This window comes from Malania oleifera, chromosome 3 (genome assembly GCF_029873635.1).
Source record: "Malania oleifera isolate guangnan ecotype guangnan chromosome 3, ASM2987363v1, whole genome shotgun sequence".
Taxonomy (NCBI): domain Eukaryota; kingdom Viridiplantae; phylum Streptophyta; class Magnoliopsida; order Santalales; family Ximeniaceae; genus Malania; species Malania oleifera.
The window spans coordinates 105,686,319-105,704,810 of NC_080419.1; the positions used below are offsets into that span (position 1 = coordinate 105,686,319).

Sequence of the window (18,492 nt, forward strand, 5' to 3'; positions counted from 1 at the left end):
TGGTTTTTAACCGATTTTCTAAATATTCAATAATTTCTTTTCACAAGGGTTATTGAGAATCTATTGGGCATTTTGATTTCTAAATATTAAATGGACCAATCATGTATTAACATACTAATTACTTAATTATTTTAATTTTTATATATAATTTAAATTTAAATAGTTTTTTCTAATTTTATTGTGCTTTGATGATATTAACCTATATGTGGTTCCTAGTGTTTTCCTATCTTTGCAGATTATGTTTAGTATAGATACTTGTACATGAAGCACTAGATCGAAGGCAAAGATTGGACCGAGTACATGTCAAGAAGGAAAGATCAAATGGACACGTACTCGGAAGAACCCAAGCACAACCAAAGGAAGCTTAATTGTAGAATTATTTGTAATAAGAGTTGTGTGTGTGGTAGGAACTTCTTGAAACTCTTGCATTTTTTTTCTTACATGATTTCTGAGCAAGAGTTTAGCAAAATTGCATATGCATATTTGGACACTTGAGTTTATAGGTTTTCACTTAAGTCACAAACTCACATTTATAGTTATCAAATATAAAACAAAGAGTTTGTCAAACGATCCCTAAACTCAATTCTGTTTTTCAAAGGGACAAGTTTTAAACATCTTGATTTCATAATCATTTTCAGACTTGGTCCCAATTTTATCAAAATGAATCTTATTTCTTAAAGGTTTAGAAAAAAAAAAGTATATTTTCAATAAAGGACATACAAGTATATAAGACATCAAAATGATTTTCCAAATGTGTTTTTATTAACAAGATATCTTATATTCAAGGGGAAATTCATTTGGACAAGTATTAAACTTTATTAGACTTAATATATTTCATATAATTTTGTCCAAGAATATTTTATGTCATCAAAAGGCTTTTTGACAAGGAAAAACCGAGCAATCATCGTCTAACGTAGTGTAACCTTGAGTCCTGAACACATTTCTGTATTTGGGGTATAACATTTTCTATAAAAGTCCAAATAGGACGATCTTGGTTTCTATAGAAGGCTAAGAAAAAATCACACAACTTTTATGTTGATGACATTTTCTGATTTTGGATAATCGTCGACGTATGTAGGAAATCGTCAACGATTTCAGAGAGCCCAAAAAAACCGTCGACGGTTTGGGACGATGATAGAACACCAATGGCTAGCTAGTTTTACTTGGGAGTTGCTCCCAACGGCTAGTTAGCAGCTATTAGGGATTTGTGGCTATATATAGAAGTCCATAGACTTGTTTAGTATAGTTTTTGATTATTATTAATCATATTTGTGAAAAATATCTTTGAATCCAAAACTTAACACTTTGCACTTGCATTTTAGTTATTCATTCACAAAGTGTTCAATCCTCTCTTGCTCATTGATCTTGTGTGAATCATTCATTGAGAGATAAGAGTGAGGATTTGATTGTATTTCATATCAGCTCATTTTAGGAGTGTTTCTTTGTATATCATCTTCGTTGTAATAGGTTCTTTGTGAACTGCTTGGTGAAGGTTCTGTGTGAACCGAAGTGAAAGCTCCTTGTGAGCATGTAGGGATTTGTTCCCGAGTGTAGGGTTGTGTACCCGAGTTGTAAGGCTTGCTTCGTCAGGGAAGGAGCATTTATAGTGGATTGTGAAATCCTTGGCTTGGTACTAAGGCGTGGACGTAGGCTTGGTGTTGAACCACGTTAAAACTCGGTGTTAAGCTTTTCTCTCCCTACTCTTTATTTACTCGTTAAACTATTAAAGTCTCTTAGATAAAAATTAAAAGAACGAGATAAGAACTTAGAATTTTTTTTCTTTCATATTAACAATCATCAAAAAGAGCAAAAATCTCCCAAAATGAGTATTTGCCTTTTTTTAATTTCAAATGGGTAAATTTAGAAAATACAGTAATTTATGTAATTTGGCTAAAAGATTTTGAGGTTTTATAAGAATCTTCCATATATGTTTCATTAATAAAGCATCAATAAAATAACTAATTTCATGAATTTCCAATTCCCTTAGGGACGTTGGAGTACAGTGATTCTCTTATTTCATAAAATGAGTTTTCATTTCCCTTTTCGAGTTTCTACCTCACCAAAAATTTCTATTTAAATCATTCACCATCTTGCATATTGGATTCGGGAACTTAAAAGCACTCATAGAGTAAAAGGGATAACATATTTGAATAGGACAGTACTACCACCTTGGGAAATAAATCTACTCCACTAGTCTTCGATATTTCTTCATCTCCCATTAGAATTTCGAATCTAGCACTTTGTCCCTTTCAAAATTTATGCAAGCTTTCGAGTATTTTATCAAATCATAAATTTTTATAATTTTTGATCTTTTTTTATTTGAATTTTATGGATTTGGACAAAATGCAATACAAATTTATATTGTGTTTCTTCTAAATCCACACAAATTCAAATTCAAAGTTTAAAATTCATGCTTTCAGATAGTATGTTGGCTTTTTGAGTCTGATCCCTATTTTGATACTAACAAAGCACAAAGATCTTATGTTTGTAGGTAGCATGTGAACGAGTTTACAGTTCAACACACACATAAGGAAACTGAAAATGGAAGCCAGAAAGGATGTAAAGCTCACATCATCCTGGCATATTCCATGAAGATTTGAAGAGAAAGAGAAGAAGAAGACATCTAATTTCATTTGTATTTGCATTTAGTTTTTTATCTTTGGTCTGTAATAATGCATGCGTCTGCATGATATGGATTGAGTGCTTAGATGACCGTAGATTGACCTTAGGGCACCTACACTTCATACAAAACCTTTTCATAAAAAGATAAAATCTTACAAAAGTTTTAATATAACTTTAGGGTCAATTTAGGGCTTACAAAGACTTTGATCCGTCGACATGAGATTTTTAGGCTTAATTTAAAATCCCGATTGACCGAACCCTTCCAGTATTAATTAGCTCAGCCAACCGAATAGACCCTAGGCCATAGTATGACCATAGGGACCAATACCCTTAAGCTTAAAGGACATATGTTTGATCACATAGGGTTGTTAAAGTATAGAGACCAAAATAAGACTTAAAAGCACAAATTTATGGTCTCAGTCTATTGAACCCTTGGCGGTATAAATGCCTCGGTCGATCGAACTAGTCAGAAGTCAACATGTTGACTTCTCTCAATCAACCGTTTTGTTTTGAACACACTGTCCTAAGTCAATTGAACCGTAAAGTGTCTGACACCCCAACTATTTGGTCGACCAAACCTTGTAATTCAAATTAGCCTTGGTTGATCGAACCTAGATGAGTAACCAACCAAACTTTGCGTTGGTCAACCGAACCCACGAAGGGTTCAAAATCGCCTTAAGACGGTCAACCAAACCTGTAGTTGAAATTTGCCTTGGTCAACCGAACCTCTCGGGTTGGCCAATTTTTGCCGAGGTTAAATAGGGGTTAATTTTTATTAAACTTAATTAAACTTTTCCAAAATCTCCAATATGTCCCCAACGGTCATAATTTCCTGAAAAACTATAAATACCCCTTCATTTGCTTTGATTAGTAACTTTGATTAACCAACTTTTCTCTCAAATTGTTTTCTTAATCAAAGTTCCTCCACTTACATTTTCAATTGCAAAATCACTTTGGGGTAAAATTTTACACTCTCAAACTCTTTTTATTACTTTTTGGAAAATCTTTTGAAAGAGAACATTTTATTTTGTTTGGGCATTTATTTTGATTGTGTTTATTGCAAAAACAACTTTTGAGCATTAATCCTAATTTCTCCAATACTTTTTATTGCTAATCTTTGATTGGATAAATACTTATTTTATTTTGATCTTTGAGACATGCATTACATATTTCTCTCAACATCAAAGATCACATATATTTGTTTTTGCAAAAATATTATTAAGACCAAAAGCCCTAGGTTCTCCGGTTCGTCTTTGAAAATTATTTTAGGGAGAGTATTTTATTAGGGTTCAAATCTTTAAAGCATTTTATCAAATATATTTTTTTCAAAGATTGGAATATTTGTTTTGAAAAACACTCTTTCTCTACTGAGCATAACTCATATCATATTAGAGTGTGTGTATTTGAACTTTAATGTGTACAATTTTGCTTGTATTTAGAAGCATGTTTATATGTACGAAAAATGTTTTTCATATACCGATTGGGTTTAGCTCGTAAATTAAACTGGGGAGTCTCAGCCCTGTAAGTGAGATTGGTTGGGTTCAGCTCGGTAATTGAACTGGGAGTCTTAGCCCCATAAAGGAGACCAGTTGGGCTTAACTTGGTAATTGAGCTGGGGTTTACCTTGCCCCATAAGGAGAGGTTGTAATGGCTTATGCTTTGCCCGTTTAAGTGAGTAAGGATAGTGAAATCCTTAGGGGGGTATGCCCAAGGCGGGGACATAGGCTGGTTAGGCCAAACCTCGATAACAAATATCATGTGTCACTCTCTCTCTATCTCATTTAATTACTGCACTTTTTTTTCCATATGTGAATGTGTAGAAACCTGAACTTGAAAAACAAGGAAATAAATAAAGAAAAGGAAAAAGGGAAAAATATTCAAAGGCAAGCAGCAGTTTGTCGACAAATGCTTTTCTGTGGTTCGTCGACAAAGTTCAGGTGTCATCAACGAAGAAATATCGAGAGGAATTTATGGCATAAGGTTCATCGACGAACCGCTTCTTTTGTCGACGAATGTGCTTATGCAATTTGTTGACGAAGACTTAATTTCATTAATGAATTGTGCAGGGGTCAACGGTCTATAAATAGAGTTTTAGTTACTTCATAGTTAAGAAATAAAAAATCTCTTTCTCTCTCTCTCTCTCTCTCTCTCTCTCTCTTCTCTCTCTCTCTCTCTCTCTCTCTCTCTCTCTATCTCTCTATAAACTACACCCCATCCCTTCTCTCTCCATGATTTCTTGTTGTACGTCGCCCGAATCAACGATCGGAAGTTACCACGAGGATCTAGGGGCATTTCTCTACAAGTCTAGCGGAGTGGATCTTTGAATTGGGTCTTTCCAGGCATCACCCCAAAGTTGAGGTAAGGGTAGAAATAGGCTATTTGTCTAACATTTAACTGTTTAAATGGGGTGTATGGGTCTAGGGGTGTTTAATGATTATTATTCTGGGGTGGAGTGATTTGAACTGGGGAAATGTGTTTTCAGGGTTTTGGGCTCTATATCACCGTAGGGTGGGCTTTAGGAGCGTCGTAGGAACTCTTTCAATAAATAGGTAAGGGAATTAAATTAAGTCAGGATTTTTATTAAAGTTGAACCGATCATATTGCCTCGTATGTATGTATATTTATGTTTTCAGTTGTTATTTCAAAAACCAACCATTCAAAATGGACTTTTCAAATGTAGGATATATGATATGGTATTTTGAATAATATGGAAAGTGAACGGCTATTTATTAATTAAATATATTATAAGGTACTGAATGTGTAACGCCCCAGAAAATGATATGTTTGGGAATGTAAAAGATAAAAATAAAAATAAAAAATAAAAATAAATAAATAAATAAATAAATTATTAATTAATAATAATAAATTAATTAGTTAATTGATTAATTAAATAAATTAATAAAATTAATTAATTAAGGATAATAACAATTAAATAAATAAAATGATTACTCTTATATATATATATATATATATATATATATATAATATTACATAATACTTTAAACTCCTTCAGGATACTTCTTCCTAAAGGAGATGTCTCCTTTGAAATCCAGAGAGAGAGAGTTGCTCTCTCTCTCTCTCTCTCTCTCTCTCTCTCTCTCTCTCTCTCTCTCTCACGTTTCTCGTTTCCTCCGACTCTCTCCCCCACTCTCTTCAATTTCTCGATGGATATTCGGCTGATCGGGAAACGGAAGGTGCCGTTGGATTTCTAGCTCCGGTACTGACATTTCTATTGAAGCAGATCTGTTGTGAGAGCAGCATAGGTACCATTCTTAGGGTAAGGTAATTTTTACCTATTTTCTCAATTTCTTCTTAGATCTTTAGCCAAATCGACGATCAAGTACCACCATGGGGTCCTAGTCACGATTGTCGTCATTTTGGCGTGAGTAAATTTTCAATTTGGGTTTTCTAGGCCCCACTCCAAAGTAAGAGTGAGATTTGGGGAATTAGGTAAATTAGTTATATTTGAGGCTATAATTATTTATTTGAAATTTATGGGCCTAAGAAATATTAAAATAGTATTTTATTTAGGATTGATTTAATGGAATTAATATTTTTAATTCAGGGTCAGGGTGAGCGCCGTAGGCATTAGTTTGGGATTCCTGTTGGCATAGTTCAAGAAACCAGGTAAGGGAATAAATTAAGTCAAAATTTTCATGGAAATACTTATTATTCTACAACATTTTATTTCAGAAATTATGTATGGTATAAAATTATGTTTGGAAAAATTACTGCATTTTATAGGGAATGTTTATATATATATTATCAGTGAAAATGGTTTAATTTGTGTGGCATGGGTATAAAATCTTATGATTTATGTGATGGCAAAATGTTATGTTTTTAGAACCTTCATACTATTATTGTTTTCGGGAAATGATTAAAACAGTACAAGAATTATATTTTTCGTAATTTATGTGAAAAAACGTAAGGGCCGTAATTTATAAAAATGGCGCAAGACTCATAATTTATGAAACGGCACAAGGGCCATAATTTATGTGAAATGGCGCAAGGACCATAGTTTATATAAAATGGCGTAAGGGCCATTAATTTATATGATATGATTTGAAATGTCGACACAAGGGTCGTAATGAAAGATACGTTATTTTTATGAAAATATTATTATGTTAGATATTATGATGAAACGGTTATATTCAACATATGAAATACAGTATATGATATCAGTACCTGGATGGCTTAGTTTAGTTAAGTTCAGCAGCATGGTGCCGTAGCTATATATGTATTCAGATATGTTAGTGCTACCACATGCCGCAAGGGGCTGTGGGAGATTGACAATTGATGTGACTTCAGTACAGAGTTGTAGACGTCCCCCTAGCAGTCCGGAGCAGGTTGGGGCGGGCCCATCGTACTTATAGACTTATATTGATCTAGCATGGTTGGCCAGCTAGTGCTAGGTCCCGCCTTTGGGCCGCACAACCCAGTTATGTGGGGGTAATACATGGCATCAACTAGCTATCCATCCTGGGATTTATTTCACGTATTATATAGTGATATAAAATGTTTTACATGTACCAATATATAGCATGACATGTATGCTACTTTCAAATATGTTTATTCAGTATTTATTAGACAGATTTCTCAGATATGATTTATGTACAGTATATGCTTATGACACGTGAAATGCCTATATTGTCACACACTGATATTAGTTTATTTCCCTTACTAAGAGGTGTCTCGCCCCAGTTTTAAAATATTTCAAGGAATCCAAGTAGAGGAGCGAATATAGCTCCGCAGCGATAGTGGTCGCCTGATTTACCTTGCCAGAAGGGTAAGTCGTTCCACGAGGGTCAGATGGATTTTGGGGTAGTGATCCTATGGAACTTTATGTTCATGTTGGGATGTGTGTATTTGAATATGATAGATTTTTGTATAACTCTGGTATTGTGTTTGTTGGACTATTTGATATGTATATGTAGCCTTTTGCTGCTAAGGTGTCAAGTTCATATGACGAGCGGTACAAGATAGACTGATGCGCCCTCCTTGTCCCAGATGCTATAGGAGACACCTGAAAGAGTGCCAAGTGAGGGAGGTTGTCTGTTATCGGTGCTATCAGCTTGGACATATTTTGAGATACTGTCAAGCACCTCTAGCGATAGCGGCTGCTCTTCAACCATATAAGGGAGACTATTAGGCACCTCAAGGTGGACAACAAATGAATACTGTTCTAGCGCAAGTTTATGCACTGACGACGAGAGATACTGAGGCGGCAGGAGATATGGTGACATGTAGTAAAGTTATAATTTCAGTTAAAGTTATTGTTTTATGTGATTTAGAAGCAATGTGTTCATTTATTTCTTGGGAATATATCAGACTGTGTAAGATGGGAAATTAATTGTTAGACATCAAATTATTTGTAGCCACATCAATAGGAACAATGGTAAAATGTAGAATGGTGTTTAAGGATGGTCCAGTGGATATTTAGGGAAGGATATTGTCTGCTAGTCTTGTAGTGCTTTATAGGCACTAGTTTATTTTGATCTTGGCAATGGATTGGCTAGCTATCAGTTAGACCAATATTAACTATTATCAGAGAGAGGTAGTGTTCAGACCTCCAAGAGGACAAGAGTATAGATTTGTGGGGCCATGTGTGCACGCCCCACCATAGTTATTATCCACCATTTAGGTGAGGAGGTTGTTGTTGGAGGGTTGTCAGGGATTTGTGGATTGTGTGAAGGAGGTACCAGAAGGAGAGTTGAGATTAGAGGATATCCTGATAGCAAGGGATTTTTCTGATGTATTTCCTGAGGATTTTTCGAGACTACCTCCTGAACGTGAGGTAGAATTTGCTATTGATATGGTTCTGGGGACAGCGCCGATTTCGAAGGCGCCGTACAGAATGGCACTAGCAAAGATGACAAAAAAAATGAAAGAACAATTGCAGAAACTGTTAGATAAGGGGTTTATTGGGCCTAGCGTGTCACCCTAGGGAGCGCTAGTATTGTTTATGAGGAAGGAAGATGGGTCAATGAAAGTGTACATTGACTACATATTTTCATATTTTCATAAGTCGGCCAAAATAGTGAGGACAGTGTAATCCTAAAATTAAGATGTCATAAGAATGTAAGCTACTAAGTGGGCAACAATTTGACTTCTATGTTCTGTGGAAATTCTTTATTCCCTGGTAAGTGATGTTATCACCATAACCTAAAAAAAAAAACCTGAGAATAAGATGTCATAAGCATCACATTGCCAAGTAACCTGAAGGATCTTGTGAATCAAATAACACCTAACCGAATCATCTTTAGCAACTTACCTAAAAGAAAAATCATAATGATAATTGGACCTTAGCAATCTACCATCCAAAAGGAAAACCATACATGTTAGGACCTGAAGCTTTATCTTTTTGCTCTATCCTATGCAAATCTTACTTGGCAATGGGATATCAATTTAACCTCTTAGGCATCGGCTCGATTGGGATTTGATTTGTATACAACCTAATGTGGAGTCTTCTGTTGTTGTCCATAATTGATTGTGGCTTTTGAAGCCATCCTCAAAATCTGATCTTTCTACCATTAGCAACTCTCTGGTACAAGTAAATGTCACCCTTTCCTTTCTGCTCCATTGCTATCAGACAATATTCAATCAATGATCATAGTTGACTAAACAACTTCATTAGTATTGTACTCGGTACCAAACACCAAGACACGTGTTTATTACATATTTGGCCAGTCACTGGAGCAAGATTAGTGTTGGCTTGAGTCAGTATATCAGGACTTAAACTTGCCATAATTGCAATCCTTGTTTTTCATTGAGGATATTTTCTAACTATATTTTGAAATTCAACATTTTCCAGCATAGGCTAGAAGTGGAATCTTAAAACTATTGGAAGTAAGAAAAATTTAGAAACCAATCTGGTAGAAAAATGATACTTTATCTTGATTTAAAAGTATAAGCCTATGCATTAGATTGACATTGAAAAGAAATTGGGTGATTAGAATTCCAGGGAATATTTGGAAGTTCATATAATTTTTACTCAAATGAATTACAAAGTTATGATGAGAGTTTGAAGTGCCTTTTATAAATTTGATAAGACAGGTTAATGATTACACATCCTAGTCTGGGATGTCCCAGCTAGTATGTTCCTTGATTAGTGTGAGTCATTATTGCAAGTTATCTGGTTAAAGATGAGGCTTACCATTGGTGGTCATCTATTGATCATACACCTAGTTGTTTGTTTTTAAAAGAAAATAGTATTTAGAAATCCAAATGGAGTAAGGGTTTGCTTTCTAACTAATAAGCTTTCACACTTGACGTCTTGAGTGATTAGGGAAGGATAGAATTTGGGCACATGTTTTGGGTTTGTAGTAGTAATGAAAGAAACATATGAGTTAACGAATCCCTAACTTCTTTACCCATAGGTGATGAATTTTTAGTTATTATTCATAGATGACTTATCGGGGCTACCTTTAAGAGGAGATTGAATTTAATATTGATTTTGTGCTAGGAGTGGAGCCTATGTCGATTACTTCCTATAGAATGACATCAACTGAACTAAGGCAACTTAAGGTGCAACTAGAAGATTTCCTTAACAAGGAATCTATTCGACCTAGTATATCATTATAGGTTGCACCTGTGTTATTCATTAAGAGACGTAATGGGGCCTTGGGGTTTTGCATTAATCATTGGAAGTTGAATTACATTACAGAATTGGTATCGACTTCTAGGGATTGGTGGATTATTTGATTAATTGGTAAAATCCCAAAATTTTTTAAGATTGATTTGCAATTAAATTATCACTAATTGGAAATTATACACCCCAAAGACAAAATTGAGTACATAGTAAGATCGCTATAAGTTTCTGGTGTTACCAATTGAGGGTTATCAATGCACCTTACATTTCCATAGATATAATGAATCAAGTTATTAAATCATACTTGGATCAATTCCTTATAATTTTTATGGATGATTTTTGGGATATTCAAAGACCCAAGAAGAGCATGAACAACATTTGTGGTTAATTTCACAAATATTATGAGAGCATAAATTATATGCTAAACAGGAAATGTTGGTGTTAGATCTTTGGAAGGTTAGAGATAGGAATTGAAGTTGTTGAGTGTTGGTGTTGAAGTAAGGTGTATTAGGACATGATGTATAATCCATCGATTTAAGTTAAATATCAGTTCTAATAGAATTGTTATAAAGGTTAACTCAGAACTTGTTAAGTTAATGATGAATTTTATTTTGGTTGTATTCAACAAATTTTGAGGACGAAATTTTTATAAGAAAGGGAGAATGTAACGTCCTAGAAAATGATATGCTTGGGAAGGTAAAAAATAAAAATAAAAATAAATAAATAATAATAATAAATTAATTAGTTAATTGATTAATTAAATAAATTAATAAAATTAATTAATTAATGATAATAACAATTTAATAAAAAAAATGATTACTCTTATATATATATATATATATATATATATATATATAATATTACATAATACTTTAAACTCCTTCAGGATACTTCCTGAAGGAGATGTCTCCTCTGAAATCCAGAGGGAGAGTTGCGCTCTCTCTCTCTCTCTCTCTCTCTCTCTCTCTCTCTCTCTCTCTCTCTCTCTCTCACGTCTCTCGTTTCCTCTGTCTCTCTCTCCCACTCTCTTCAATTTCTCGACAAATATTCGGTTGATCAGAAAATGAAAGGTGTTGTTGGATTCCTATCTCTGCCACCAATATTTCTATTGGAGCGGATTTATTATGGGAGGGGCATAGGCACCATTCTAGGGGTAAAGTAATTTTTCTCTATTTTCTCAATTTCTTCTTAGATCTTCAGTCAAATCGATGATTAGGTACTACCATGGGGTCCTAGTCGCGATTGTCGTCACTTTAGCGTGAGTAAATTTTCAATTTGGGTTTTCTAGGCCCCACTTCAAAGCGAGAGTGAGATTTGGGGAATTAGGTAAATTAGTTATATTTGAGGGTATAATTATTTATTTGGAATTTATGAGTTTAGGAAATATTAAAATAGTATTTTATTTATGATTGATTTAATGGAATTAGGATTTTTTGATTCAGGGTCCGGGTGAACGCTGCAGGCATTAATTTGGGATTCCTATGGGTGTAGTTCAAGAAAGTAGGTAAGGGAATAAATTAAGTCAGAAATTTCATGGAAATACTTATTATTCTACCGCATTTTATTTCAGAAATTATGTATGATATAGAATTATGTTTGGAAAAAACTACTGTTGTTTATAGGGAATGTTTATATATATATTATCAAGGAAATGGTTTAATTTGTGTGGCATGGGTATAAAATATTATGATTTATGTGATGGCAAAATGTTATGTTTTCATAACCTTTATGCCATTATTGTTTTCGATAAATGGTTAAAACAGTACAGGAATTATATTTTTCGTATTTTATGTGAAACGGCGCAAGGACCATAATTTATAAAAACGACACAAAGGCCGTAATTTATGTAAAATGGCGCAAGGGCCATACTTTATATAAAATGGCATAAGGGCCATTAATTTATATGATATGATATGAAATGTCGGCGCAAGGGCTATAATGAAAGATATGTTATTTTTATGAAAATATTAATATGTTAGATATTATGGTGAAACGGTTATATTCAACATATGAAATAAAGTATATGATATCAGTACCTGGATGACTTAGTTTAGTTTAGTTCAGCAGCACGGTATCGTAGTTATATATGTATTCAGATTATGTTAGTGCTACCACATGCTGCAAGGGGCTGTGGGAGATTACTAGTTGCTGTGATTTCAGTGCAAAGTTGTAGACGTCCTCCTGGAAATCTGGACCAGGGTGGGGTGGGCCCATCATACTTACAAACTTATATTGATCAAGCATGATCGGTCAGCTAGTGTTAGGTCCCGCCTTCGAACCACACAATCCAGTCACGTGGGGGTAATATATGACATCAACTAGCTATCCATCCTGGGATTTATTTCACGTATTATACAGTGATATAAGATATTTTACATGTACTAATATATAGCATGACATGTATGCTACTTTCAAATGTATTTATTCAGTATTTATCAGACAGATTTCTCATATATGATTTATGTACAGTATATGCTTATGACACGTGAAATACCCATGTTGCCACACACTGATATTAGTTTATTTCATTTACAAAGAGGTGTCTCACCCCAGTTTTAAAATATTTCATGAAATCTAGGTAGGGGAGCGAATAGAGCTCCGCAGCGGTAGTGGTCGCCTGATCTACCCTGCTAGAAGGGTAAGTCGTTCCACTAGGGTTAGATTGATTTTGGAGTAGTGATCCTAGGGAACTTTATGTTCATGTTAGTATGTTTGTATTTAAATATGATAGATTTTTGTATAACTCTGGTATCGTGTTTGTTGAACTATTTGATATGTATATGTTGTAGCCTTCCGCTGCTAGGGTGTTAGGTTCATATGACATGTTTATTTCCTAGCACCCAAAGGTCTGGGTGGATTTTGTATGTGATAGTTATGATTATTGGCGGGCTAATATGTGGAACATATATATATGTATATGTGGAAATTAGATAGGTCGTTACATGTTGATTATTTATGGACTACATTTAAATACTGAAATCGTGTGGCAGGTGAATATTATTTTGGGAGTTATGGTATAACCGAGTTTGTGAATGTTAAATACTGTAACTATTTGTGAAAAATATATAGGGATTTGATATAATGGTTGTAGGCCGAGTTTTATGTGACGATTGGGGGCTGGGATTTGTTTAGCGGTTGTGAGCCGAGTTTTATATGACGACGGGGGGCCAGGATTTCGTTTAGTGGCTTTGAGTCGAGTTGTATATGACGAACAGGGGCCAGGATTTATAAGATACAGGTTTTATAAGAATTAAGTTTGAGTTACAGTTTTTATTACTTAAATTGCATGATATGCTTTAGGAACCCTGAGGACCAGTTGTATTATGAGCACGGTATTGTTGCTAGAGATTCAGTAGTTGAGCATGTGCACCCACACTTTTTTGGATAGAAGTGGAGGGTGGTTTCAACCGATTAGCCTACGGAGAGGAGGTAACTTCTTTGGAAGTCTGGATTAGGAAGTGGTAAGACAATCGGACCTGCGACTAGGTTGCAGATGCCTGTAGGTGTATTAGCAGGCGAATGATTTGACTTAGTCTGGGTTGATCCCCCAGGGCTTAGTCCAGCCTTTGGGCCGCACAACCCGTACCATGAGGGAAGTAAATGGTATTTAGTCTCAGGGAGTGTCTTTTATACATATCTGTAGATTTATGTAAATGATGTTACTTATTTACTAAACTGTTTATACTATGGAAACGAGACGAGTATTTTCAACTGTGTAAAGTGAGTACAATGTGAAATAGCTATTCTCGATTAAATAGAGGATGAATGTTTTCTACAAACACTAAATGCATGCTGACCACACACTGATGTTAGTTTAATCTTCCTTACTGAGAAGTGTCTCACCCCAATATACAATTCATCTTTTCAAGATACACCAGGGATCATGCATAGCCGACTAAAGAGGCTGAGCTAGAAGTATAGTGTATGTACGTGGGATGTATGGACTGAGTTGTTTTTGTTTGTACTATTTTAATGGGTTGTAATATGGATAATTGACGGCTATTGTGTATAAAGGTATTTTAGAATTCTGGTATCAGGTACACAGATGTTACTAAAGTAGCACCTTGGACCCACGTGGCGGGTTGGGGCGTTACAGTATGCTTGCTTATGTACTGTTATAATTATTCGCATGCACACATTTAATTTAAATAAGAATATGTTGCACGTGTATGTCTGCACTGATAGCTTAATCGTTTTACATACACGTTTTCAATTGAATGGAATATGAACTGTGTTGAATCGGAAAATATTTAAATTAGTCAAAAAGTTTTAAAACACAATTCACCCCCTCTTTGGATCACACCAATTCCAACATACTATCTAAGAATATTCGGAGTATTTGCACTAAAATGACAAGTTGATTTGGGAAAATTATTATGAAGGCCAACAATCTTTTAAATATACTAAAAACATTTCCTTTAGAGTGTAAACATTGTTGAAATCTACCTTACATTGTCGTGGCATTCCCAAACACGAACTGGACAAGGTGGTTTTAATAAGTATTTTTGTGGAAAAACATGGTGCAATGGAGTCGCTACTAACCTTTTAGTATGGTTAGAACACTTGATTATTACCCAATTAAGGGTGGAATCGGTCTGAGTTAACGGAGTTAGGATTAGGAGTTCGGTTACGCAAGGGGAAGGTATGAGCACCCCCTACACACCCATTCTTATGAATGGTACCTAATTAATCGAAAATTGTCCCACAAATTAAATTTAATAAGCCTTTGAAACCCTTTCAAAAATTGTAAAGAAATGCACAATAAAAATACTATATAAGTATTCTCTCAAAACCAGGGCATATCGTACTCCGAAGAGCTCATGCCTCCCTTTTAAAATCATCGGGATTGGAAAATTGAGAAAGTATGATGCAAAATACACTCTTGGGGTTTTTGAAATTTGTAAGATTTTTCTAAGTATGAAAATACTATTTTGGGAGGTTTTTGAATTTATTCGGGATGAAAAAGTGAGCAAAAACATTTTTTCTTAGCTCAATACACTTTTTAAAAAAATTTTCATGATTTTTTTGAATTTTTATGTGATTTTTTTTATGTACAAGAACATTTTTTAATATTTTTTGCAAATTTTTTAAATAACACAAATACAATTAAGGGAAATAATGAGTGTGAATAAATATTTTAAGATTTTTCTTTTATTTCTCTGAATTTCCTATGACTTTCTGGAAAAACATTTTTATGATTTTTCCAAGCACAAAAGCAATTTCCTAACCTAAAAATATTTTTTTTAGAATTTTTTATAGCTTTTCTGATTTTATGATTTTTTTCAGGGGCAAAAATAATTTTCTCACCTCAAAATAATTTTTTTTGAATCTTTCTGTAATTTATTTGAATTTTTGTGATTTTTTTGAATTTCTATTATATTTTTTTTTTTCGAATTTTTATAAGTTATTGATTGACTGAATAAAGGTATAATAAATGAATCAAACTGAACAAGCTCCATACTGGTTTCAAAGACCAAAACTGGTTCGGGGAATGAACCAGTTAAGGGAGGGTCTGATCAACCTATTTTAGGCCCGGTCAAGGTCACATGTCAGCGTTTAATTGGCGGGTCAATGATGACTCAGATAGGCTATGTGGCACCATCATAGCCACTAACATAAGGAAGATCTGACGGCTATAGGACAAGCACGCGTCCCTCTACATGCTTGGGGAAAACGTAACCTACGTGTCACCTGGCGGGTGGAGGGGCAGAGCTCAAAGAGTCACCTGTCCTGGGGCAATCTGGGCCGTTCGGAGAAAATCTGATTGTGCAGTAAGAAACAGAGCTCACACGGATTGCTAATGCGGTAAAATCCTCACCGTACCTAAGAGAAACAGATCCTACGGTTGAGATTCACTTGGCTTGGCTCTATGACGTGGCGAAATCTCGTCCTTTCATGAGAAGCACAAATTGTGCGGTTGTCAAAAGAACATATAGGACTTTGCGTGTATGGATAGGATCATGCCATGTGTTGAAATCTGGTGGCTCCGAGATTCCTCATACTTAAACCAAAAAATTTTTGTTTTCCCATTTTCGTTCCATCTCTCTCGAAGCAGCCCTTCCTCCCTCTCTCTTCTCTCCTCTCATCTCCTACGAAGCCCTAGCCTGCACCTCTCCTTCTTTCTCAATCCTTCTTCTCTCTTCTCTTCTATCTCTCTGTGTCTGTGAAATGAAACCCTAAGGTTTCTTTCTTCTGTAAATTCCCAACTCTGCAACTTCAATCTTCAGAAGACCCACAAGCCCCTCTCTCTTTCTTCTCTTATATTCAAACTCTCTAAAACCTTTCTTCATTGAATAGGTAAGCCTAAAAATCCCTTCCCCTTGATTCTCTCTAACTCTCTATATCTGAACCCTCCGAGGCTATCTCCACAACCTGCAACTAGCCTCCTTGCAATTTTTCTTAACTTTTCGGACTCCGTTTCAATCTTCTTTTCACATATAGCCCAAAACCCTAGATCTTCTTTCTTCATTCCCTGTACTTTTCTAAAGAGAACCTACCTTCAGCTAGATCCTCATTTAAGCTCTTGTGGTCAGATCCGAATGACCTCTGAGTCTCTTAGGGGAACTAAGGTGATTGTCGAACGCCTTGTGCATGCCCCTCGGGGAAATCCCTTCAAATGTTCAAAGTTATTATTATTATTATTATTATTATTATTATTATTATTATTTGTTTGAACTACTGTTTGAATGTTGGCATCGGTCTGGTGTGGGTATTATGAATATTGAGCTTCTAGTTTTTAGCGACGATCTGATTAAACGCTATTTTGCCTGTGCTTTTAAGGTTAGGGTTTCTTGAGGGCTAGATTTTGGTTGGTTGGTGTTTTTGGTTTTAGGTTGAAGTTTAGGGGATGAATACGAGTCACCTTGTCTCAACTCAGCGAGTGATGAACAGGGTTCACTCGTGTGAGTCAGTCCGTGAGGATCTGTGTCAACTCAGGTGGACTCGAGTGAGTTAGTGGGCACATGATGGGAAACCAGGCACGTGTGGGACTTGATTTTTAAATGGGCCTAGGTCAATTTTTTTGTGTTTGGGCTTGGGGTATTTTTTGAAATGGGATTGTTCGGATTTTTTTTTTTTTTTAATAAAAAAAATAGGGAATTGGGCCTTAGGATTGATTTGAAAACAAGCTCGGGGCATTTAAAAAAATAGGAGGTTGGGTCGGGGTATTTAAAAAAAAAAAAAAAAAACAAATGGGCTGGTTGGTTTAAACAACAGATGGGCTTTGGTTTATGGGTTCAACTTGGACCAGAAGATCTGAACCCTAACTCGGATTAGAGGTTTGGATCGAGGGGATTTAGATATTGGTTCGAGTATGGGTGGTTCAGGTCTCGAGTTTGGGCTTAGGTTCAAATTAGTGGGTCCGAACCCCAATTCAATTCGAGGTAAGCTCAGGTTTAAATTTGAACCTAAGGCTTGGGGGATGGACACCTACACTCACACACAGTCATAATATGGATTGAACAAGATAAAAAAAAAAATAGATTTAGATGTTACCTCCCCTTCTTCTCTCCTCTTGTCTTTTCTTCTTCTTCTCTGTATCTGTCTAGTATTTGGGATTCTGAATCAACTCCTCTGCCCTGCTTCTTGGGCTCTGAATGAGAGGTTTTGAACCTCTGCTTCAGGTTCTCTACTTCTGTGCTTCTACTTCTGCTTCTACTTCTCTAATAGTTGTTAATTTGCAGACAGAACCTCTCTTCTCTAATTCTTTCCTCTCTTGATTTCTATAGGGGTTTTTTTTTGTTTTTTTTGTGCTTTTCTTATGGTCCCCGAGCTACAGTGCGAGCCTCCCTATTTATAGGGAGGCTCTTGGGTGATTTGGCGCCAAAATTGCCTAACAGAATTCCTTCTAACAAACCTGGCAGGGAATTATTCCCTTCTTTCTCACACATGCAACTTCCTTTTTATTTTATTTTATGAATTTGGGGCTAACTAACTGATTGCCCCATTTTCTTGGGTGCAGGTGACTTTGAGGAATGTCTCCAATTTGGTCAGATGGCAATCGAGGCGTGGAGGGTTTTGGAAATTTGGTTATATTTTATTGTATTTTTTGTATATTTTTTTGTATTTGTTTTCTGTGAATGGAATTTGTATGTACCCCCACCCCCTTTGTATTGCAACTATTGTTTATATTAACTTTCATTTTTCCTGTAACTTTCATTTCCTTGTATCCCTTGTTGTAACTTTTGCACGCACGTCTCCCATACATTGTATACTACATTCCTCCCTTCAAACACGTGTACCCCCTTTTTTCCTTTATTAAAAGAAAATGTGGCTTGATGTAA

General features: G+C 35.2%; 1 long non-coding RNA gene across 1 annotated transcript; it reads left to right on the forward strand.

The window, feature by feature from the left end:
• Window positions 1-16,231: 16,231 nt before the first annotated feature.
• On the forward strand, window positions 16,232-18,492 carry LOC131150987 (uncharacterized). The gene is made up of 2 exons (XR_009135649.1): window positions 16,232-16,779; window positions 18,171-18,492. It is a non-coding gene; the product is annotated as an uncharacterized LOC131150987 (long non-coding RNA).